The sequence below is a fragment of the Triturus cristatus genome, chromosome 1_1 (assembly GCF_964204655.1).
Source record: "Triturus cristatus chromosome 1_1, aTriCri1.1, whole genome shotgun sequence".
Lineage (NCBI taxonomy): Eukaryota > Metazoa > Chordata > Amphibia > Caudata > Salamandridae > Triturus > Triturus cristatus.
The window spans coordinates 1,177,505,232-1,177,531,381 of NC_140579.1; the positions used below are offsets into that span (position 1 = coordinate 1,177,505,232).

At 42.0% G+C, this 26,150-nt stretch overlaps 1 long non-coding RNA gene across 1 annotated transcript in view; it reads left to right on the forward strand.

Moving 5' to 3' along the window:
• Window positions 1-263: 263 nt before the first annotated feature.
• Window positions 264-26,150, forward strand: part of LOC146871814 (uncharacterized) — a 76,783-nt gene continuing 50,896 nt past the window's right edge. The window contains exon 1 of the long non-coding RNA XR_014981109.1: window positions 264-323. This is a non-coding gene — a long non-coding RNA (uncharacterized LOC146871814). The remainder of the gene's footprint in view (window positions 324-26,150) is intronic.

A 26,150-nucleotide genomic window follows, 5' to 3' on the forward strand; every position in this document is an offset into this window, starting at 1 on the left:
TGTGAGTCACCGTGGAAGCTTGCTTACAAAACGAAGAAACGGGTGTGCGAGTCACTGAAAATAGTGTCGCAATACAAGATTTAGCAAATAAAGTATAAATGTACCTGAGGTAATGCGGTCTCAAACGTTGGTTGAAGACGCTTTGAAAATCGGCAAAAAATGACTCACTAAAGATGGCTGCCGTGCGTGTGGCGTCATGACGGTCAGTCCCACAATGCCCAGTGGCGCACACTACGTCACATCAAATAGTCAGGAAGAATGCCGATAAGATGAGAATCCCCGTGTTCTACAGGACTCTAGATGACAACAATGGATATGTTGACGTGAGTAATTATTCTTTGAATACTTGTGTTAACGGAAATTCATGCCCGGTAGCAGGAGATGTGTCAAACCATCCAAAACAGAGCAAAAGAAAAAAATACTTCCACAACAGTTGCGATGCTAGGCAACAGACGCCGAACTCCCGCTAGTGCAATCAAGACACACAACCCCAAAAAAAACAGCCGCAGGTGCAATCAGAGCACAGCAACATTAAAAGATGAATTCACACATTCACGTAGGTCTCGATACGTAGACTCTCCCGCAGGTGCAATCAAATCACTACAATATCAAGACAGCCGCTGGTGCATTCACGCACATAGCCATTATTAAAAAAAATACCTGTGATATCTAGTTGTCTTCGTTTCTTTTTTTTTTTTTTAAACCAATAGTGTGAGCGCTGTCTTCCTCCACGCTCCTGCTCGTCGCCAATCGTGAAGTAAGTACCGTGGACACAGCGTAGGTCATCAAGATGTATTTATTGGGAGGAAACAGCTTATACAACCACAGCATAGACATCTCTTCCCACTTCTGCCCAACCGCCCATATAGAATCTCCTTGGCAAGGAATGCAAGAACATTCCAAGACCGTGTTCCAACATGTAGACACTGGAGACACTACACCTATCATGTCCTCTGCTCATTTCTGAGGCTGCTAAGTCAGCAGTAAATTCAGAACTGCCCGCCATCTGAACAGCATCCTCTCCTGGACGCGGCCCAAGCAGGCTTCCGTCCTGCGCACTGAACCGAACCTGTCCTAATAGCAGCTCTTGATGATCCCGGCTTCATTTCCGTCTCAGGAGGGCCCGCAGCTTTGCTCCTCCTTCATTCCTTTCCACGGTGTCTGATACAGTCTCCCGCCCCAGTCTCATTTTCCGTCTCTGAGATCTGGGGCGACAGAGATGCGGTGACTTGGCTAGCATTATTTCGTTATCACCTTCATGTAATAACCGCATTAAGACCTTGCTATACATCACCTCAGATGGAACTTGGTGGAGCCCCACAGATGACCTCCCTGAGCGCGACTGTTTTCAGTCTCTATATGGCTCTCTTGCCACGCCTCATCAGAGCGCACCATTATCTGTTCTTCTGCTGCGCTGATGACGTCCTGCGCAGTCATCAATCATCATGTGAATCGCAGCCACCTGTACACTCAAATGTAAACCTGCCTTGTCAATATTGGGATGCAAACCTCTGTAAAACAAACACTGACGCAACTGAGCGCACCACTATTTGAGATGTCTGTAGACTCTGGTCAGACACCATTGGGGCTGTTAGCTAAGGCTGCCCACCATCCCTGTATCTCAAGCACACAAGCTAGAAAACATCTTACGAGCATCACCTTTCCTGTAAGCCACTACTTGCAGTCACCTTGATTGTGAATCAAGGACCCGCATGGATCTGCACCCTCTGCCATTGGCCTGCCATAAACTGTTACCAAAGCTCTTATTTCTGCTTGCCTCGATGACGCCATCTAATGCTCTTTCGATGAGCCCACCCCCAATATCTTTGAGACCAGTTCCTGGTCATTCAATGCAAGCAGTTTGCCTGCTACTGGGTCTTTAACGCTAAGACCCTATCTCTGTCTGGCTTTAGAAATATGCTCCCCCTCACTCCTTCAGTTCAGCCTCAACCAATCTTCAGGTTCCTTGTCACATTCTAATAATCAGATTTCGGAGGTGGCGGCAGAGACCTTTAGTAACAGACAGTCACATTGTGGGATTCCTTGCCTTCGACCATGAAGACAATTCCTGCCTCTTCTTGGCTTCCATTCTCCACTATGCCTTGTCCTGTGTGGTTACCCACTCCTTCTAGTACCGAGATACCTCAATAAGGTCACAGTTTGTGCTATATAAAAGCAGTTCCCGTCCATTCCCACATGTACTTCTGCTTGAAAAAAACGAATCCCAGGATATTACCTTAGTTCATCTTCTAAAACTTGATTAATCACTGCTACTTGCCTCATGGATTCCGCAGCGGAAAACAACTGGTGCCCTAGTCTCAAGACCTACTTCATGTCATTTCATGGGTTTAATCCCTTCTGCATTGGTTAAGTACATTTGTTTATATTTACTACATATGAAGAACAGCAAGGAATAAGCACATATATTTGTGCCCCTGGGGTTTCTGTTGCAACTTGGTATCCGTAGAAAAATTGAATAACTTTGCCCCCATGCCCTTGGCCAATCTGCCCCAAAGTTTAAAAATATAAAGTTCACTATACCGACCTTCATTTTTGCAAACTTTGGTACAGAATGGTGAAGAGGGGCAAACATTTTTGGAAGGGTTCTCAAAGAAAAAGTTCAAAAGGACTGAAAGAAAGTATGCCTGGTTGGGAAGGAGTGTAATGTTGGCTTCATTCACTACCATTTGCTTGTCTGGTGCACTGTCTCTGTACTGCCTCTCTGCCCATTCCAAATGCACTTGTTATGTATCTATCTGGCAGGTGATCTTAATTTTCCTAAGAACAAGCATTTGCAATGCAATAGGTCTCGCATTTGCGAGAGTTTAAGCTATTGGCATTGTAAATGACAATGCCTTTTATTTATGCTTTAAAAACCAACACGGAAATAAAAGGCATTGCCATTTACAATGTCAATAGTTCAAACTCTCACAACTGTGAGACCTATTGCATTGCAAATGCTTGTTTTTTTAATGAAAGCTGAAAGTGAATCCTTTCAATGAACAGACTGCATTTCAAGAGCTAACATGTACCATCAAAGAAGAGTGTTTTGAAAATGAGTCAGAAATGAAGCTCCTGTTGCAAGTGGTGAACTTGAAAGGCATACCCAGCAAAAATGTTGCATAGTAGATTGTTTTAACAAAGGCCCAGTATTAATATAGCATCTGTAAGAAAGCATGTGTTAGCACTGAGCTTCTCTTTGTGGACAAAAAAGCTGCAAATTTAACATCATCATGACAGCAGAGTAAAACAAATAAATGTGCCAGGGTGATGTGTGAATTACATTTTATCTTTAGGACATCTTAATTAATCTAGACATCGCATGCTTTCTAACCAAAAAACAGCAATTAACCCACCAATAAAAATGGCTGGCTGTACGTCTTATTGTACTTTTTGAAGAATTGATGGCATAAGGTTCTCCAAGCAGCAAAAGCTGTCACATCCAGACAAAACGTGAACATGGTCCCACTGAACCCCTGACACCGCCTGTTCCAATGCCTCAGGAAATGTTAAACTACAAACTAAGTTGATCAATTCAAATGAGAGGAAGATTAAAGAGTTTTCTGCAAGTTTTCGATGACAATTTTTAAGTTGGAGAAACTTCTTTCCCTAACCTGAAAAATAATCTCGTACAGGTATAAAGTACAACAATACTGGATGTTGGTTAATCCTAGTCAAGATCGATATTGTATAGGATAGAGTGTGTGAGTGAAATTATTCTGATGGACCGCAGGGAAGGCGCAAGGGAGCGGCCTTGAGTGCTTGGTACGGTAACTGCGCCCTGTCATCCTGTGCATAGTACTCAAAATTAGGATTGCCAATTTTATCAGAGAAAAATACAGCCCATTTGTTCATGATTTGAGATTCTGGTAGAAATCCCAGGAATATACAGTTTATGTTGGTAAAATACTAGCAGGTGTCAATGGAGGGCACACATTCGGTGGTGGCCTTCACTCTGGCACCAAAGTCCATGAAACCAAGCAGGAGGCTGGCAGGCACACATCCTTAGCTGAGAGCCACCAAAGCTCTTTGACCCACGTAATTTAGGCCACCGGCCCCCTATTAATGGTATTACAGGCACATTTTCCCAATATGGTGACTTATCCTTTACCATATTACTAAATATTTTAGATCTGCAAATTCTATTGTTCCACTGATTCTGTTTTAGTTCTCTACCTGCATAGTACTACAAATAGTACTATGTGCCTTGAAATACTCTGAGTACTAACTTTATTCCCGGCCCTACTAAGTGTACATTTCTAGAACCTCTTCGACCTTACCCCGCTCATCACAAGCACACTTTTTTTGTTTCTCCGCTGGCCCTCGTTGCCTTTGCCTACAAAAAAAGAGGTACTCAACAAGTGCAATAGGTTAATTTTGCTTTTCTTATTTCTTACATGGACATTCACGTTTCAATTTATTATTCTATTAAATACAAACCAGATAAAAATACAAAATTTCCGTAGACTATCCTTGGAGGCGTGTTATCAGCACACATGATTTTTTAAAGCATTTCTGTAGCCAAGAAAGACATTCATTAGGCGATATTGCTCTGAATTCCTCGCCCTCACTTAGGTGGAGCTAAATGGGATACTCATGACCCAAGGTGCTAGTCTTTCCAGCTAGTAACACTATACCTGCAATTTAAACATTTTTTAAATGCTCCCCAAATAACGGACTTGAAATGAAAACAGGGGTTTGTATTAACTTAAATAACCTAGTGATCTAAACAGTCTGTGAAAAGAACATTTCAGCCTTGGGACCTTCAAGAAGGCCTCTGTAACATAAGTGAGCCTCTGTTTTACTGGGCTGTCTTAAAACAATAATGCGTTTCCTGTGCAAGACATTAATTAAAGAGGTTATCAAAATAAGACAAACTAATATAATTTGTGATTGTGTAAAATGAAGGCAGTGGCGCACCACAGAGGCTTAGTGAATCACAGGCGGGAAACAGCCTCCTGGCTAAGCAAACACGAGGCTTTGCACACAGTCATTGAGTGGATATACAATTCAGCAAACCGGAATTCGCTCTATGTTTACATGGGTGAGATAAAGGCCTCACAGGAACCATCTGGGGAAAGTCCTGGAGTGCTTTACCTACTCCCCACAGAAGGGAACGCTCAAAGCGAATACCTCATATTCAGGCGGAAGCTCTTTTTAACCAACCAACTAGCTCCCTAAGGCATCCCAAATTAAGTATTCCCCAAAATTTACAGGTAAAGGGCAGTCAAAACAGTTAACTAACGCAACGCGCCTTTTCATAATAACAAACTTGTCTTAAAAAAAACATGGTTCACATCAGTCAAAAGCATACCTCATAATCCGAAATCCTCACTTTATAGGGACATACAGACTGGCCATATGCCTTCGTCCGGCGCTGTTCTTGTAATTAAGCGGACTATGGAAGGGTTTCCACGGCTCTGCCCTTCAAAGATCTCTTGCACCCACAAACACACATCTTCCCAATATATGCCAAATCTAGCAGAAGGGTCAGAGAGCTTTTTCAAATGACTCCAGTCCCGCTTCAAACGCTTACTTCACGGTTGACTTTTGTGTGACGTCGGTGTCAGATTGCAGCTTTGTTACGTCACGGAGGGTGCTTTAATGCAGTTATTTCTCCCGCAGTTCGCTGATACCAACCAGGGGTTCAGCAACAACGGATCATGTTACACTGTCTGCCCGGCTTCGAACATCTCAAACAGGGGGCGGGAAGTACACAAGGCAGTTACCTGACCTGAGACAGTAAAAAAACGTATTTGGACACTTTGAAAGCTCTGTCTGAACCCACTCACATTAGAAGCAGCGTGTAAAACAAGCACGCAAGTGGTGCGCGCACGCCACAGCGAGACATCTGTTTTGCATTATCGGGCATGACAATGCAAAACAGATGTCGGCCGTGCGGGTAACAGACACCAATAGGCCATGGGCGGGGCAAATGCAGGACATGTGCCCGCATTTGCCCAATTGCGTGCTGTCTTTGTTAGAAAGACACACGCAACGCCCAATAGCCTGCAACAATAACAAAACCACACGCATGAGCGTGTCGTCAGCTTTCAGAAGCCCCTACAAGAAGTCTCGCGCTGCGCGAGCAGTGCTACGCACTGCAATGCTAGGCGCAAGACCTAAAAATCGAGAATGTGAATCCTTGGTAGGAAACGGTGGTAGTTTCACTTGATCCAAGGGCAATCCCTACTTTTCATTAAACTCTGAGATGATCCTGGGAGCCACAGTGTCATCCCAGAACCTATGGGTACGGAAGAGAAAAGAGAGAGACAAACACAGGGCTAGAGTTGGGAATTGGGATGACTCTGGGACCCAGTAATCATGAGGTTTAATTCCGGAAAGAAACAGACAGCGCCTCTAAAGGAAGTGATGAAAAAAGTTAAGTATAACAAGTGACATACAATAAGTACTTATACAAGGGTGTCAGTAATGCACTCAAGGAATATCTCACCCACTCTTCGTAGTTGTATGCTCCGAGTCCAAAGAAGACCAGCAACCAACCTTGAACCTGGATGAGAATAAAAGTATGTGAACAAGCACAGTAAGGAAGGGAAAAGGAATAAACAGTTATTAACCAACAAAAAGGAACCAGAGGGAACCCAAAAAGGAGACGATAACAAAGCGAAGGGGAGCACAAAACACTGGAGGTTGCCAGGCACTGACCAAAGGTAATTGCACTCTTAATACTTTCACTGCCTTGATGACCCAGAAATGACTCAACAGCCTGAAAGTATAGCCCCATCATTCCACATGTGTCAAGAAACGCTTCAACTTGCCAATTGGGCTTGTCCCTTGTTCTGCCAGACACTATCATTGGGGAGTGTGTGACACAGCCTTGCCTGTGCTTGTTGCTGCAGTGGGAACCATTTCGCTCAGGGAATAATACTCTGCTAGGTACTTTTTCATGCGGATGGTCCTTTCATGTTAACCCTAACTATTCTGCTTACCAGTTGGTTATAAATACAATGACCTGTTATGTTATGTTAAAAATATTTGTGGGGCGCACGTAGACCAGATGGTTTCTTGGCACTAAGTGTAGAGGGTATCCTGCTGCTCGTTGATTCATTCATATGCCTGTTGAAACAGCCAATGACCTCTGCTGCCCGCCCCCCCTTGCGTACAACTTCCTCAACGCAAATAAAAAGACTGGGGTAGGTTCACAACAGCATTTTTGATTGCAGGAAGTCGTCTGATTTGGGTCAACCACAGGACACTTTTGGAGTAGGTTCTAAACAGGCTGTTTTGAACTCCTCTGATCAGAAGGGAATGGATTTTCACTCGTCAGCGAAGCTGGTTTTAAATAACTTGACTCACTGGAGTGCCTTGTGAAAACATCCTTAGACACCATGAGAAGAAAAATTGAAGACATCGACTCTACATTGAAGAATGTTTTGGTTTTGGCTAAGCCTTCATTGACTGACTCTAATGGGTATGACTGTGATCTTCAAAATAAGAGGCATGCAATCTTGTCTTTAGTTGAGCACAATGAAGGGAAGAGGGGTACTATAAATAGCGAAATAACTCAGAAAAGGGCCTCATAAGATCCTGTTTCAATATAGCCTGTGTGTCTCCATAAAGAGGAGAAAGAGAGAACCATAGAGGTTCAAAGTAGATTGCCTTTAGTACCTGATCATAATTGTCATTTGGGAGCAAAATATATATTACATTTACCCCCTGATGTAACCCCTACGTGCTAATATTGAAAGGCATTTCTCGCTGTATTACCTCAAGGCCGGAATTCTGGGGATATTCGAAAAACAGACAGCTGACTGGTTTTTGCGAAGGGTCAGTTCTGTGCAAGTTCTGTACAATGAAATAATTATGATAAGGAGGGATAAGTGGCTAGGCAATAAAAAGAAAATGACTAAAAGGTACTGTACTGTTTTCAACTTCCTTTCCCCTCTTATTGTAATTTTTTTGTTAAAAAGACTCCCTTCATCCCATAATATTTCCAGGAACAACAATATTGAGGTTGTCCTGCTGGGTATTTTTATAGACCGTGTCACCCTGAGGAGCTGCAAAACAATTATTCTCCTACTGCTAGAATCAACAGCCTTTTGCAAATTAAGGGTGTTAATACTAGCTATAGACCCCCCCCCACACCTTCCCAGAATCCTTGGGTAATATAGGTTGACATTTAAAATCAGTAATGAGGGGGGCTACATGATGAGTGGAGCAATATTATGAGTGTTGGTGTGCAATGTTTGAGTACTATGGCTTATGGCACTGGGGTAATAAGCAAATCATCTACTATTTCTACAAGGAAACCTACAAAGATTATAATTGTCTCGTAGGATGCAGTAGGAATCACTGGGAAAACTAACTTGTTAGACTGGCAGAAACGTGGATGCAGCCCGGGTAGTCAGCTTACAAGAAACTTGGTCCACTTACAAGAACCTTGGTCCATGGACCACATTTGTATAGAAGGATTAATTTCAGTGGTTACACATGCATCCCCATCAGTGGTGGGCAGAGCAAAAGGTGGCCTTGTAATTTTAGTATTGATCTTATTTTCTGGTTTCTCCCTTCTACCAATGTATTTCATTGACAGTAGAGGATATTCCTGACTTACTGAACATTAATATTTATAATAGTATTTTGGATCAGACTCGATGCAAGGTGATTCTTGGTCTGGAAAAGGATTTAGATATTTTTTATGAATAAATGCACAAGAGGCCATTTTATAATTGGTGAGATAGTTAATATTATCACTTTTTTCTATCCTGCTATGGAAGTATGTGGAGTAATTGATGAAAATGTGACGGACTTGTTCACTTTGTGCATAGTGATTATGGAGAATCTTTAAACTGTATGTTAACTAAATACAATGCGGAGATTGTACAGCAGATTCCCTCTCCCTCACTAACTCTTCTTCCAACAGTTATTGGTAGGAGTGCCTCATCAACAATAGATCATATCATCTCCTCATTGAACCCATTAATATCTTGTGTAGAGCTTCAGATTAAGGAGAACTGTATTAGCAACCATATTTCTTTGATACTGACATTACAGACTCTATTACGCCAGGAAACTATAGCAGTAACAGTTCAGAATACTGAAATACATGGGATCAGGATGAAAAGGTCAGGAGTTAATGCAGATGATTTTACAGGTACTATAGTCACTATTTGTATTCAGGATACCATGATCGGTTTAGACCTGGCTGCAGATTATCCTTGTGTAAAACAAGCTCTTGTAAATATATCGAGAGCAATTAATTCCTTCCTAACGATACGAGGACACCTGAGGTCCCAAAGGATGGTTTGATAAGACATGCACAACTGTTAACAGAAATGTAATTAGCACTCCACACAAAACCAAGTGAAATTTAATTATTAATATAAAAATATAAGCAAGTTCTTTTACCCAGAACAAATCAGCTACAGGAAGAAGTATGGTCTAAATTGTTGTAGGCCGTTGATAACAATGATTTTATTTTGTTTTGGAAAACAATAAACACCCATTTTTTACGAGACAAAGTGCTTTCTTCAATAGATTCCTTGATATCCTCACACAACTAGATAGATCATTTCACTATGATTTTCAACCCCTTGAATGAGGGTAATACTTTATCTGAAAATGACCCGCTACCCTTGGAGATTAAAGTTGTTTTTACAGTTAAGGAAGTTACCATAGCGTTAAATAAAAGTGCTAATGGAAAGGCCGCTGACCTAGACGGTGCCCCAGTGGACATATATAAAAACCTTCTTAAACTATTGGCTCCACTTTTAATCATGGTTCTAAATGCAGCAGGAGCAGGGTTTTTTTCCCACCGTCATGGTCAGAAACAGTAATAATCCCTATTTACAAGAAAGGTAACAGAGGAGATCCATCCTGCTATCGCTCTATTTTCCTCCTTGAATCTTCGGCCAAACAACTAGGCATGGTTACTCTTGAGAGGCTTGAGCTCTGAGCGGAAGATAAATCTATATTAACTCTAACCCAGATCAGTTTCAGGAAGGGATTTGGAACCACAGAGCAAGCATTGAATCTTACTTTGCTAGTGGGAAAATATATGAGACCCAAAGGTAGTACTCTGCATCTCTGTTTCAAGGATTTGAGTAGCGCATTTGACTCAGTCAATTATAATCTCCTGGTGAGTCAAACATGAGATCAATAGGAATGCGGGAGAAATTAGCTGTTTTATTCACTAGTATGTATGTAAATCTAACTGCAAGGGTACGCTTGGGTCCCAAAGGAGAGTGCACTCAATCTTTTGAAATAAAGAGGGACGTAAGGCAGGGTTGTGTGCTGGCCCCGTTCCTCTTTTCCCTTTATATTAATGGGGTGGATGGAGAACTTCAGGCCCTTACCTCCGATTGCCATAAAATGGGGTTGTGGAAGGTCCTTGTCTTACTATATGCAGATGATGCTGTATAAGTTTCGCAAACAGATTACAAAAGCTTATTGACAATTTCACTGCATAAATGGAGGACGGAGACCTATGGGTCAAATGAAAAAAAGGTTTTCAATGGTCTATGGGAAAGGAAGGCATAAGTCACGCCCACATTATATACATGGAGAGTACTTAGTGAGAATTTCAACATTCCTATATTTGGGCATTCAGTTCTCGGATTAAGACATGTGGACCAACCATAGGAAACATGTTAGTACAAACCTAACAAGATCAACAGAAGGAGTCTTCAGGTTTGACGAAAAACTAGGGTCTAAACTGATAAAGGAAATGCTGGCCATATACAGAAGCAAATGCCTTGCTGGGGCCCTATACGGAGCTTCAATTGGTTCTAAATGTAGCTTTATATATCTATACCCAGGTTCTGATGGAATCTTGATCTTAATGGGGCCCTATATGGGGCAGGTCTGTGGTGCTCCGGTGCAAATACGATTATTCAAAGGTAATAAAATAAGTTTCTTAGACGTTTATTAGCCTTGCCACATTCCATCTTTGTGTCCAGTATCCATAAGGATCTAGGTATGTCTCACATTGGAGATATTATGTATGTAAAACTAGCACTGTTGTGGAGGGCGGCGTGGTCTAAACCTGTGACCTTGTTTACTAGAGACATCATAAAAGATTGTCACACCTTGGAACATGCTTTAGAGATCCCTTGGCGTTGCAACATTTGAGCTTTTTTAAACAAGTTATATGATTGTGATTTTTCACGTACTCCAACGGCAATAGCCCGCTACTCAAAAAAACAAATCCTGTTAGATCAGGAGAGAGCGGCTTCAGAGCAGAATGATCATTATTTAAATGCATACCTTCCATTGAATATTTGGATGGAATTGAACCGTGTTTGCTTATGGTCAAGAATTTGCATCATAGATTTATCTTAACTCACTATCAAGAAGGCGTTATACATAATTTGATGGTCTCTCCTAAAATGAGTCAAAGGAACAAGGAAAAGCTCCCATGCCACTGTGATGGGACAATGATACAAACTACGTTGCACTATAATTCAATTTCGAAACTTTTATTTGAATCAGAGAAAATGTTTTTTAAATCTACTTTTTATTTCTAGAAACAGTTTAAATTATACGTCAGCATTTTTATATTTTAGTAAGCTGAATGAATTATTGGTATGTAATGCATTGGTACTTTAACTATTGTGCTTAATTCAAATGAAAAAATGTTTACCTTATTCGGAGTACATTAATTTTGAATCATTTGAAGTTCAATATTGATTGTCATACTAAATTTGTATAATTTATTGGTGGGTCATGAATTTTAATTCTTCTGATGTTTCAAATTGACTGCGTTCTGCATTTTTGATAATAGATTTTAATTATTTGTTTACCACTGTTCTTTCATGTTTTACCTACTTATAAACCGAATAAACATAAATTGAATTGAATTGAATGTTGGTAGTAGTTCTCTTTTACGAACCTTTGAGACTCAGCCCCAAAACTTTCAACCCTATATTAGTAAAAGTGAGAGGAGGGCACAGCCATTTCTATTTATACTAATTCTTTATGATTATTCCATGAACAGTCCCATTTTATTCCCATTTTAGATGTTTTGGGGGTAATTTACAAAGGCTTGTAAGCTTGTGTAAATTGTGATTATTACTCTGTTCTCACCATCTTGAAATAGTGATTGTGCACTCAGGGATTAAAAATAATATTATCCTCTGTTTTGCTGCTATCTTGCAATACCAATAACGAACATGTACTCAGCTGACAGAAAACGTTACTTGCAGTGATGGAGTTTCTACAACACAAAACGCAGCATCACTTGAAATTCGCTAGTTCAGATACCAATGGAACCAACCTATCTGCCAAACCTCACTGTGGGCTAATCAAGACCTCTCAAACCAGTGACATCAAGTATGACATCACTGATGTTGTCAAAATTGTTAGGAAGATAACATGTCACCACCAAAGGCAGTTTATAGAGTAGACGGACACCTTGCTAAGGAAAGAAAAGAAAATGCTCATATAGCAGGAAACCACTAATCACCTATAGACCACATATATGATTGCACTTTATTGACATATGTCAGGCATCAATCAATCAATCAGCATTTGTTAAGCGTGACTACTCACCCGTAAGGGTCTCAAGGCGCTGGGGGGTAGGGGGTTGCAGGTTCCAGTCCATCAAGGAGGGGGTCTGTCGAAGAGCCAAGTTTTGAGGTTTCTGGTGAAGATGGGGAGCGATGTTATCTGTCTGAGGTGGAGCGGAAGGGCGTTCCAGGCTCTGGCTGCGAGGAAGGAGAAGGAGCGGCCTCCCGATCTGGTCTTTCTGGTGTGGGGAACACGGCGTAGGAGAGATGGGCTGATCGTAGGGTCCTTCGAGGTGCGTGGAATTTGAGTTGGTTGTTCAGGTATGCTGGTCTGGTGTTGTGGAGGGCCTTGAGTGCGTGGGTGAGTATCTTAAAGGTGATTCTGGCCTCGATGGGGAGCCAGTGGTGTGTGTGCAGGTGCTGGGAGATGTGGCAGTGTCTTGGCAGGTTGAGGACCAGTCTTGCGGCGGAGCTCTGGATGTTCTGTAGCTTGCGGGTGAGGGTTTTGTTTATTCCGGCATAGAGTGCGTTGCCGTAGTCGAGTCTGCTGGTGACGAGGGCGTGAGTGACAGTCTTTCTGTGCTCGAGGGGGATCCATTTGAAGGTCTTACGTAGGAGGCGGTTGGTGTGGAAGCAGGAGGAAGCGACGGAGTTGATCTGGTGGTCCATTTTGAGCTCAGAGTCCAAGATGATTCCAAGGTTGCGTGCGCGGTCCGTGGGGGTGGGTGGGCTTCCGAGTCAGGGGGGCCACCATGTGTCGTTCCAGACGTCGGGGTTTGGGCCCATGATGAGTACTTCTGTTTTACCGGTGTTGTGTTGTAGGCAGCTGCTTCTCATCCATTTGGCGACGGCTTTCATGCTGTAACTTCTAAACTCTTGTACTGATGGTCCAACTATTGATAAATCCCCTATTGTTACTAAAAGTAGTCGCTCAATCATTCAAACACATGGACATAACCACACACTTACTATGTCATTGATATACGCGATTTATCTTTTATACCTGTTGCCAGAGCGGGATTTAAAGTGGTGGCATAACTTAAGCGCTATATATAAATATGATAGATTACAAAACAATATCTTCACTGGTAAATTTAATTTGTTTTTAGGTTTTTTTGTTCTAGACACTACACAACTCCAACTACTTCTTCAGGCTGCTCAACCTTAACTGAATTTTAAATACTTTTCCATACACACATAGATATTTTTGTCTGTGTATTTACAGAGACAGATACAAATAGAGAGGCCGTAATTACGCTGAAGACAATAATACAGTAATCATGGTGACAGACCGGGCCTTTGCAGAGCAATAATGCCCTGGGAGGGCAGCGGAATGCCCCTGGACGCTGACACCCCAGGGCATGATCTCACTGCTAAGAGCCTGTTGTGCAGGATCATTAGTGCCGTTTTAAATCTGTAAATAAAAATTGCTTTTGACAAGTTTATCTCTCTCCCTGAGTTCTCGGCTTCACAAAAGCGAGTTGCCACGGCAACCCAGCCTTGTTTACCTTATCAGCCGGTTTGGAGCCATCGGTTAGCCTGTGCACATCATAAAAGATTTATAATGGCACTTAGGCTATGTTAAATTGAATGTAAAAGCAGTGCGGCTACAGACGGGTGGGAAAGAGAGAATGAGGGCTCCTGACAGGGCAAGGAGGCAGGCGCAGGAAGCGGACTTCCCTTCTTGCTAATAGACGATGGTAAGCCTTTGACAGGGTGATAGGACTGAGGAAGAGTCAGTCATGACATGCCTGTGTCTCCGGAGAGCTAGACTGAGCAGGCGAATAGCTGTCAATAGTGCAGCAGGTGCAGTTGATGGAGCAAGGTTTCGTACTTAAAGAAACTTGCTTGTATGCAATCCTCTCAAATAACATGTAACCACGTAACCGAAAACGTTTTGTAAATACTAACATTGCATTAAACACGACATACAGTATCCAGGGCAAGCTTTCCTATGTGTATTACTAACCAGTAACCCGAGAGTCTTAATATGGCCGCCAAAAAACGCGGGTACTTCATTGCGCATGCGTCTACTGCATCTACGTAGTATGACGCATTCTGTCGCTTGGCAGCTGCGCAATAGCTTTAAATATGGCCGCTTGAAACTCACATATTAACGCATATGCTACTGCTTGAACTAAAACTCGTAAGTTCTACTAAACACTAATGCATAAGATTTAAATAAGTAAATGGGGATAGAGTAGAGATAAGTGGTATACAGTGAAATCATTTATTGTCACATTCTAACGTGTCTTTTTCTGACTTTATTATTAGTTCACGATTGGGCCTCGAAGGGTAACTGAAAATCCCTACCCACTTGATGTTCACGCAGGCGCACAAGAACCTACTGAAAACCCTGTGACAGCACCACTTGAAACTCAGTCAAGGCCACATTGAACTGAGACGCCTGGGAAAGGGAACTGTTGACGTGAACACAGGAAGAAAAGAAAATATTGTTGCAAAAATGTATTGATCATACTGTGAAATGCGGGTGGGAATAAAGCTATGGGAAAGTAAATTAAGGGGCGGAAACATAGAACAATGGTTCACAGTAAAATTATTACATTTAATATGGTGTGATGAACTCACCTCCTCGCCCTAACCAATTAGAATAGGGGAAAACACAAAAATTGCAATTCTGGGGGGAGGCACATGAATATAGAATAGTACAATTGAGGTAAGTTAGCTAGAGACTTTGTCAGACTTGTCAGATCTGCTATTCCGACTCGTCACCGACCCAACGTGTATGCTGCTACTCTCTCTGAGACGCTGTCTCAGATCCTGCTGTTGCCAGAAACTCTGCTCGGGAAATTGAGATACTGATCGCTAATCTAATCATCTAGAAGGGGATTTCGGATGAGGGACACCCGAGGAGAGTAGTTTCAGAGAGGGGTGTGACGCTGGCGTTGCACTTAGAAGAGGTCACCTTCTCAGTCCTGAATCTGTCCAATTCTCTATCTGCATCCTGTCCTGGCAGATTCTATTTGGCTTATCTTCAAAGAGTTGGGTTCATCTATCACCTTAGGTAAATATAAATCTGTGAAAACTGTCATTGTACCTGCTCTCTCTCTTTTCCTTTTTCAGGTACCGTCTTCATTGATCATTATTATGATTTGTTTGACTTAATTTTGCCTCTTGTAATAATGTGTTTAAGTTGTGATTGATTTTGACTCACAAAATTATTAATTTAGATAAAGGTTTTCCAAACTTTCTGAGGTTGTGGTTATTTCAAGTATAAGATAAATGTCATTTTCTACCTTAAACTATCTCAGAAACCTGATTCATCAAGAAAGGAATTATTAAGGAGATAAAATTGGTAAGACTTGGTAAAGGTGAAATTAAAATTGCAGGTAAAACTCAAAAGTTTATATCAGCGGGGTTTGCTAGCTCATTTGTTTGAATGATTTGGGCCCAGGTGAGTATTTAGGTATGTGTGTGTTTAACCCGAGCTGGTGACCCGTGCTCTATCAGTTTTTAGGTCTCGGCTAGCGAAGGCTGCGCTTGCGCAGTCTCGCTTGCGAGATTTGATGTTTTTCAGTAGTGTGGCTTGAACCCGCCCCTCTTCTCCATTGGCTGGCTTCCTAAACGGAGGCCAGCCATTGGAGGAGAGGGGCGTCTGTCCATTTAAGCTCCGTCTTTTCGGATTCGGGGGCGTGTTTTTTAGTTTCTTTCTCTCCTCTGGAATGTAAACATTCCAGCCAATGGGAAGAGGAGAGAAAGAAAAACATGCCCCCGAATCCGAAAATGACGCTGCGTTTCTCCGAGGCATTTCTGCTTGACCTCGGAGAAAGATGGTTACAAAGTCGGCGAGCTCCTGCGGGGTCCTGGGGTCGGTGTCAGCAATGCCTTCTGCACGGAGAAGCTTGTGGAAACTTGCCTGCCACATAATTCAACCGTCTCAAAGGGGCTGGGGCCGGGCCAGGCCTCTTGCAGAGCAGATGGTGAATTTGAATAGCAGGGCTCAGCCCTGCCTGCCCCCCTGATGGAGGTCTATTGACTCTGTTCCCCGCGCCCCCCGCAGTTCACCCCCAGCAGAGGCCTTTGCAGCTCCCAGGTTCCTGCAGAGACGTCATGCACACTGCAAACGTGTGTGTGGGGGGTGAATTATGGGCAGGATGAGGACAAAGGGGTGCTGAAAGTCACACTCGTGCACATACACACTTACAGCGGCGAGTGTGACACATTTGGCAACGACATCCGGAGAAATAAGCGCGGCTGCTCCTGCCCCCAAATACACTCAGCTTGTGATGACAACAGAGGGGGAGATGACCCCCCTCCTCACCCCTACAGGCTTCCCATCAGGGAGCTTCTAAGAGCCATGTGGTAAGCCCCGCCCTTCATTTGCATTTAGAGAGCGACAACCAATGAGGAAGCCGGCGAGGATTTATAGTGCCATTAGGTCCTTTCATTCACAAACCCCTACAGTGCGCGCTCCGGAGCTCAATAGGGGAGGGAAAGGGGAGTGTCTCGTCCCCTCCGGTCACCTCGAGGCTGCCTGTCTGCTCAGGGGAGGGCTCGCAGAAACCTGAAGGCGATTTTGGGTGTTGTACGGGGTCTTCTGCAGCCATTGCGTCCCCCGGACTATGGAATAAGCACCAAGGCAGCAACATGAAGGTCAGTGTGAGTACATGGTGTAGCATTTTTTATTATCATTTACTTCTGTTGATGTTAATATATATAGCGCCCGTCGCTCTTTCCAATCGCACCCTAGCGATACACCTTCGATTTTATTAATATAGTGTGGAATTTAAAGTTACGTATGCTGTGCCAGCTGTCAAGTGCCAAGAAGCAGTTCATTGTTCACTGTTCGACAACAATGTGCAAGTCAGTGTATATGTTTCTCAGTTGAGTTGCACAAAGGGGAACGCTCTTTCAGCCATCCATTTACGATGTGTGTATTTTTATTTTTAAGTATTATTATTTTATGTTTTCAGTTTAATCAGACTGAATTAGTTTTCCATTTAGGAAGATTCTTCCTACTCTGGCTGAAGCGCGCAGTTTCATTCTACCTGGGTTATTTCTGCTTCGGCGCAACTTCGTGCATTAATTACAACGTCACCTTTAAAATGCAGGCAAAATGTTCATGGGGAATTTGATGCAACACATTGCGCTTTGAAAGATTAAGTGCGTCTCGCAATAAAGTGGGTTCGCAAAGTGCTAATTTCTCAGACTAACGTTATCAGCACGGACTGATTCAGAGGGATGTGACTTGAACAGGTCTGTGGCGTGTGTCTGTTGGCGGCGTCTAGGAGTAGGTATGCGTGTGAAGTAAGGGACAAGCTTTGATTATATGCTATGAAAATGTGTATAGCGCTTCCTTCGCTTGGCGAGGCGCTGCAGCACTTTGCAGAAGGGGCAGTACGTTACTCTGCGTTGTCAGAGCTCCTTCCTCATTTACACTCACAAATGGGGGCTTTGTTTTGTGTTGCCAAGGCTGATACTAAGTTGTGTTGTTTCCCTTCCTTGAAAAACAGGATGTTACTACCTCCTGTCAGTTTCAGAATGAATGTCTTTCTTTTCTGGAGTGCTGTAAGAATTCTTAGAAAAAATGCTTTTATTTGTATTTCTTTACATCAGCAAAGAGATGAAAAGACGGTACTGAAAACTAACAAGACAGGAATCAGATGCAAAAAAAGTGCAGTTTAGAACTTCTGTGAAGTTTTTGGTGCAGGGATAGCTTAGTGAGTTTAGTGGCACTGCCGAGAGTGTACATGCTATTTTTTATGTAATCTGCTTGAAAAAGATTCCAATATTACATTTGGGACGGTTAAGGCTCCCCATTAATCTCGTAGTGATGTTGGTGCAATATGGTACCTGCAAAGCCATTTGAATTATGCAACAGGAAAGGAGCCAATTATGTTGCAGGATTGACTAAATTATGGGGCACTACAAGGCACATTATGCATCATAATGCGGTGCATTTTGTGATGGTATTGCTTAATTAGTTTGTCATTTTTACATGTTAAAACTGCATGGACAAAGGTTTTACACCATTAGTACCAGTTTAACATGCGATCACAGCCATAAGCAACAAAGAGACCAGTTAACATTTGAACAGGAGGTGAAGTGGGTGCCACCTCTGCTTTGGCTCCCAAAATCAATGTGTATGTGTCTAGATCTATGTTTGTGTGTGTGTGGCTCTATGTGTGTCTGTGGTTCTGTATGTGGGTGTTCGGCTGTGGGTGTGTGGCTGTGTGTGTGTATGTGGCTCTGTGTATGTATGTGTGGCTCTGTGTGTGTGGGAGGCTCTGTGTGTGTGTGGGAGGCTCTGTGTGTGTGTGGGTGGCTCTGTGTGTGTGTGTGGGAGGCTCTATGTGTGTGTGAGAGGCTCTATGTGTGTGGGTGGCCCTGTGTATGTGGCTCTGTGTGTGTGGCTCTGTGTGTGTGGCTCTTTTTGTAGGTGGCTCTATGCGTGGTGGCTCTGTCTGTGTGTGGGTAACTCTGTGTGTGTGTGTGTGTAGGTGGCTCTGTGGGTGGCTCTATTTGTGTGTGGGTTGCTCTATGTGAGTGGCTCTGTGTGTGTGGGTGGCTCTGTGTGTGTGGGTGGCTTTGTGTGTGTGGCTCTGTGTGTGGGTGCAAATGCAATAGGTCTCGCATTTTAGAGTGATTAAGCTATTGACATTGTAAATAACAATGCAGTTTCTTTAAATGTTTTAAAAACAAAAACATAAACAAAAATAATATCATGAGCAATGCCAATAGCTTTAACTTTAACAGTGCTGAGACCATTGCATTGTAAATGCTTGTTCTTTGGTAGCAGAGGCATGGTTAGGTTCTAGTTAGGTCGGTAGAAAATATTGTGGATTGAAATACTTTGATTTATGCATTAACAACCACTATTTGTTAAATGTTATGTATTGTTTCATGTTGTCTGGAAATTCCCGGGAATATTGAATAGTGGGTGGTGAATGGAACCCATACCGCAGTGAGGTTACTTGTCTGGATCAGGAAAGTGCTGAAAGTTATGCAGGACTAGAAGCACTGATATAGGGATTATTTTGTTTCGTATAAAAGTGAGAGTAATTGGTAGCAAAGGAGTCCACTGGTGAAACTTTGGTCTTATATCACCTATAATGGGTAATACTGAAGGAGTAGCAGGTTCTGTGATGCTTGCGTGAAGAGTAAGCGGAAAATTTTACTCGTAGTGTATGAAGAGTAAGCGGAAGGGTTTGACTCGTAGTGTGTGAAGAGTAAGCAGAAAAGGTTTGCTCGCAGTAAAAAGTTGACTATTCTTTGAATTTAGAAGATCAGACACAGTAGCGAATGTTGCTACGTTGTTGATTAATGAAAACTATATGAAGATTGTGAGAAAAATAAGTTTTCGTATTACCTTGCAAAGGAGGGGTCAGTTGCGGGTGCTGCACTGAAGTCACAGAGGGCCGCGCTGGGATTGGTTGAAACAGCGGGCGTGTGACTGTTGTGAAGAATTGTAAAGGAGCGGTCAGTAGTGAGGAGTGATACTGATGTCACTGAGAGTTGCGCTAGTATTGGCTAAACGCATAGCAAAACAGAATCTGATTGGTGAGAAGAAAAAAGAACCCGTGCTGGTATTGGTCAGTTATTAAATTAAAAGCAAACATTTAATTAGTTGAAAATAAAAGCCATAATAATAATTGATACTGGGTCTTGCATGTGGAGACACGATCCTACATTAATAGGGAATCGTCCAGACAGAAAGTATTTAGGTTTTGCCTACGAACAGTACATAAAAGAAAGATCACGCAAAATGTATGGAGAGAAAAGGAAATTGTCATTTATGTAGAGAATTAAGAATTATTTTAAAAAGGATGAACCCATTAAGACTAGAGAGGGAATTCTTATTCCTCCTCCGAAAACTCCCGCATCCTATATGATGGTAGAAAGAGGTTATCATATTTGTGTATGGATAGAAAATTTGGATAGAATATACAAAAGATGATGGAATATTGGCGTTCCCAGAGAACGGAACATTTAATGGAAGAATTTTGCATAACGTACGCACTAGAATGAATGAGTTAGAACCAAGACCCAGATTAACTCAGTCCTAGAAGAATGGGAAACTGAGGCATTTGAGAGAGATTGACTTAGGAGTGACAGAAATTTGAGCAGATATTATCCAAAGTTTCCATGTGAAACTCTAGATAAGCTGATGAAACAATGGAGACAGGCCGTTTTAACTGAAGGGTTATATCCTGTATTGGTGACAGAAGAACAAACAGGAGGCAAGTGCACAGAAAAGAAAAAGCATTTGACGTTAACTGGTTGCGGGGAATCAGAAGATGATTTTTTAGAAGATATTTTAATGAAAAATCCTCCACCTTATCAAGAAAGACCTAATAGAACTACCCCGAGTGCTCCGATTCTAGACACACCCAAAGTGCCACAAATAGTACATGAAAGAACAATGGAAAGGGTACTTCAGGAAAAGGAAAGAGAAGCGATAAATAAAAATAAAAACAAATTAATACAGAAAATAACACAGTTAAACGCACATCCCGAAGCTCTGACTATACCAGTGACCATAGGTCCTGTAGTTCCACTGTACGGGGATAAATCGAATTGTCCTAAAACACCTGTCATGACAACACCTAATATTGAGCCAAGAAAAGAGAAGTTAGTAATTGATGACCAAGCTAGTGATTGCGAGTCTGTAATTTCATTAATGGACTTACCGATAAGAGGGCAAATAAATGACCCTCCCAGAAGAGTCACCCCAAGTTGCTCAAAAGAGGTACGAATCGAGACAGCAAACCAGATCGAAAAATGTCACAATTGTAACCCCAGAAGAAATAGAAAGATGGGCACAAGAAATAGAGAAACCAAATTCACCACCGAAAATATTAGACATATTCAAACTGAAAGTTGAATTCGAAGAAATGATAGCTGGGAATGTAGGATTAGATAGGTTAAATACCTATAACGAGGAAGAATTGCTATCCATTTGCAGAAGCATAATACGAAATACAAAAACATTTCTTGAAAAATTGGTAAATTTGGCCTCTGAAATGGGAATAGAAATAGGCCGATCCACAGTATTGCAAAAACCTTATAGAGCAGAATTTTCTGATAAGGATTTAGAAAATATGAATGAATCAGGAAGAAAATTACAGGTTAAAGAATTAATGATGATGTTGCAGAAATGGGGAGATTTGGACAGGTGGGGAGTTCTGTGGTTGAAGAAGAAAGAGGAAGCCCAGGCAAATCGGGTCACATCTGAATATTTAGTAAAAGAAACAGAAAAGGAAGAAAAGTTGTACCCAATGAGAGAGGTTCCAGGAGGGGGATATGTACATGTCCCATGGACCCGACAGGATATGTTATCATTTACAAATGATTTTCCAAAGTTGAGAGAAAAACCAGTGGAATGGTATAGGGAAGTTGAAAGGTTTGTGAAAGTATCGAAAGTTTTGTTGAAAGATTTAGATGGTCTCTTTGATATAGTGGTGCCTGCTGATTTGTGGACTGAAAGTAAAATCACAGTTGATTGGCCTAATGAGGAGTACCTGAGAAACGAGAAAACAGGAGCTCCCTCAGAGGAGGTCATGAAGAAATATAACCAAGTAATCTAAAACAAATTAGATAAAAATAGATACAACAACTCAGGAAAAAGATGTGTCTGTATATGCGTATTATGAGCGCCTCCTACAGGTGTTCAAACAGTGGATTTGAGAGTATTGGGGACAAGGATATGACACATTTTGTGTATCGATTTGTGTCTGGGTTAAGAAAAGAAATATCTGAAATGATTAAGCAGCATATTTTGTGCTGGCAAGCAAAGCCAATAGACGAGATTTTAAGATATGCAAAATATTGTGGAGATGAAATTGACAATAGACGAAAGAATTTAGAAGAAAAAGTGATATGGGTGCAAGTGAAATTGGCAGAACAGCAAGAACTCCAGTTACAGAATCAGGCAGGAAATACTGGAAGGGGGCAAAGTCAGGGGGAAAATAATGGGGGTAAACCGAAAGGGCGGTTGAGTAGGGAAGAGGCCAAAAAGAGGTTTCCCTGCCATGGGTGCGGAAAATTGGGGCATTGGAAGAACGAGTGTAAAAGCATTCAAAATAATAATGGCCCAAATCAAAATTTAAATCCACAGATGCAGAATGAGGTGCTAATGAATCAACCCCAGCAGGTTATAAACCTACAGAGTCAATTGCCACCTGCCCCTCTGCCAAATTTTGTGAGTCAAGCCAAGTACAGTGCGGACACAGGATTCCAAGAAGGAAATGGTAAGAAAAACTGTCTTTTGCGGGATACATATTTTGGAGATCAATGACGGTGCCTGAGAGGAGGGGGAGAGGAGTGCGTACTTGGCGCATCCTTACCGGTAGATCAGTCAGGTCAGTACATTGACGGAAAGGTAGAAGGAAATGACAATACCTTTTTGTTGGACACTGGTGTTACCCGTTCTACTGTGAGAACAGCAGACATCCCAAACCTACCCCTCTCGGGAGAAGCGATCCAAGCAGTGGGTGTTTCTAATAAACAGATTAGGACCCCTGTTACAAAACCAATGGAAGTGTGTATTGGAAACGTTAAAGAAATGCACAAATTTGTAGTGTGCGATTCTAGTCCTGTAAATTTATTGGGAAGGGACTTGTGCAAAATTAATTGCACCATATTTTGCACACCGGACGTGGTGCCATTCAGACCCCTGATGAAGATGGAATATATAAAATTATGTTAGTCAAGCAAGGAACAGGGGTAGATGAATTATATTCAGTGATGACCAAAGACGACTTACCCGATGAAGTCAGCACAACAGTGAATCCTGAAGTATGGGATTTTACAGGAAGAGAAGTAGGGTTAATGACAGACGTAGACCCTGTTAAAGTGACTGTGAAGGAAGGTGCAGTCTATCCAAATACTCGACAATACAAGATGAGTCTAGAAGTAAAGGCAGGTGTTGCGGCAGAAATTGATTGAATGGTCGAACAGGGCATTTTAAAGGAAATCATGAGTAGTCCCTGTAATTCACCTATAATTGGCATTAAGAAACCAAGCGGAAAATATAGGGTAGTTCAAGATTTAAGAAAGATAAACAAGATTGTTGTGCCATGTTGCCCTATAGTACCCAACACTGCAGTGATTTTGCACCAAATACCATGGAACGCAAGATGGTTCACTGTAATTGATTTATGCCATGCTTTTTTCTCCATCCCATTACATCCTGATAGTCAGTTTTTATTTTCCTTTAAATTTGAGGATCGTATCTATGTTTGGAATCGCGTTCCTCAAGGCTACACAGAAAGTCCTTCAATTTTTAACCAAATTTTGAAAAAATGCTTTGAGACATTGATGCTGCCTCGGGAATCAGTTTTGGTGCAGTATATTGATGACCTATTGGTCGCATCTAAAACAAGAAGTGATTGTGTAACTGATTCCATTGCCTTACTGAACCATCTAGCAAAGGGTGGACATAAAGTGTCCTCTTGTAATTCTGCCAAAGCGAAGTAAAGTATTTAGGACACCAAACAGAACGAGGATCAAGAAGAGTGACCACTGAGAGAATAAAGATAATAAAGCAAATGAAACTACCACAGACACAAAAGGAAATAAGAATGTTTCTTGGTGTTGTGGGATACTGCAGGCAATGGATTGTAGGGTTTTCTCTACTGGCAAAACCCTTGATACAAATGACTAAGAAACGAGCAAAAGACCCAGTAGAGTGGGATGATCTGAGCATGCAATCTTTTGTAAAATTGCTAAATTGTTTATGTGAAGCACCTGCTCTAGGTATGCCAGATTATTCGAAAGAATTCGCATTGTTCTGTTGTGAGAGAGAAAACTGTGCCCTCTCAGTTTTAACACAGAGACATGGTCTGATGCAATGTCCAGTGGCATATTTTTCTGCTACCCTAGATCCTGTAGCATCTGCATTGCCAGGATGCTTAAAAGATGTGGCTGCAACGTGTGTTATTATAGAACAAAGTGAGTCAACTGTAATGGGGCATCCTGTTAAGGTATACGTCCCTCATGCAGTTGAAATTCTGCTAACAAGAACACAAACTCAGTATCTCACTCCGAGCAGATTAACCAAATATGAAAGGATCATATTGGGAGCAGAAAATGTGACCATAATCAGATGTACAATCTTAACCCAGCAACCTTGTTGCCAGACCCATACAATGAGGAAGTGAAAGATGAAGCTGAACACGAATGTCTTGATGTAACAGAACTCAGTACCAAACCCCGACCAGACATACAGTATGAACATTTGCTTAGCACAAACCTTTTGTAGATAGCTCATGTATGCGCCATGAGGAAGGAGGGTTAAGTGCTGCTTATGCTATATGTACATTGACTGGAATAGTCGAAGCATCCTATTTACCTGGAGTCAAGTCTGCACAAGTAGCTGAATTGATAGCTTTAATTAAAGCCTGCCAAAAATGGGAAAAATTGGAGAGTAACCATTTACACTGATAGTCATTATGGTTATGGGATTGTGCATGACTTTGGCCAGCTCTGGGTGCAGCGGGATATCCTGACTTCTTCAGGGTCTCCCATTAAAAACGGAAATGTTGTTAAAGAGTTGCTTGAAGCAATACAGTTGCCAAAAGAGGTGGCAGTGGTAAAATGTGCCACACACAAGTCAGGAAATGACCGTGTGACTGCAGGCAATCGATATGCTGACCAGGTTGCCCAACACTGTGCCAAGTTTCAAATGGCAGTAAACAGGAAAGTTGAAAATTGTGGAATCACCTGCCAACTTATGCTATTGTCAGGATTACAAATATGGAGAGAGATAAGAGAACTCCAAGATGAAGCAGAGACAAACGAAAGAGAAGAGTGGGAGAAAATTGGTTCTCAGAAAAGGGCAGAAGATGGTGTATGGGTTTACTTAGATGACAGACTTGTATTGCCAGACTGTATGCTTGCACCCATTGCTAGGATGTATCATGGAGACACCCACATAGGTAGAGATGCAATGATTAGACTCTTTAGATGGGATTGGTTTAATTCAAGGTTCAGGAACATTGCAGAGAGCTTTTGCCAAAGATGCTTAACATGTCAGCAAATGAATCCTGGCAAGAGAACAATGGTCTATACAGGGAAAATTGGAAAAGCTGAAGGTCCCTTTATAAGACTTCAGATTGATTTCATTCAGTTGCCTGTCTGTCGAGGATTAAAATATGTACTTGTCATCGTTTGTCTATTTTCTTTTTTTTTTGTAAAACATTTTTTATTATTAAGAAATCATCATCAGCAATACAATGACATTTCAGAGGAAGTAGTACATTAGGCTTCATGGGAACGGTAGGTGAATCACAATATTCAGAATAAAATGTGGAAGGTCTAGGGTGAAGGAGGATCTTCGATATTGGGAGTCAGGGGAGGTTGACATATGTCCCCTCGATAAGAGTTCCACAAGCCCCAAACACGAGTCCATTTTTTGGGACATACACAGTCAAAACATTGCCCAATCCAAGTCTTTTTCCCAGTCTCGCACTATAGGAGGGAGTGGTGCTCCCCATCGCTGGGCAATGTTTCTCTTGGCTAGCATTAGTTCCAACGTGACCCATTGTATCATGCAGACATTCAAATCTGTTGGCTCCCAAATGTTTAATAGGCACCTGGGGGCTTCCATACGAAGTTGCACGGACAAGACAGCATTAATGATGTCATGAATGTTGCGCCAATAGGATTGGATCAGCTCGCATTCCCAGACTATATGAAGGAAGATTCCCAGCTGGCCACATC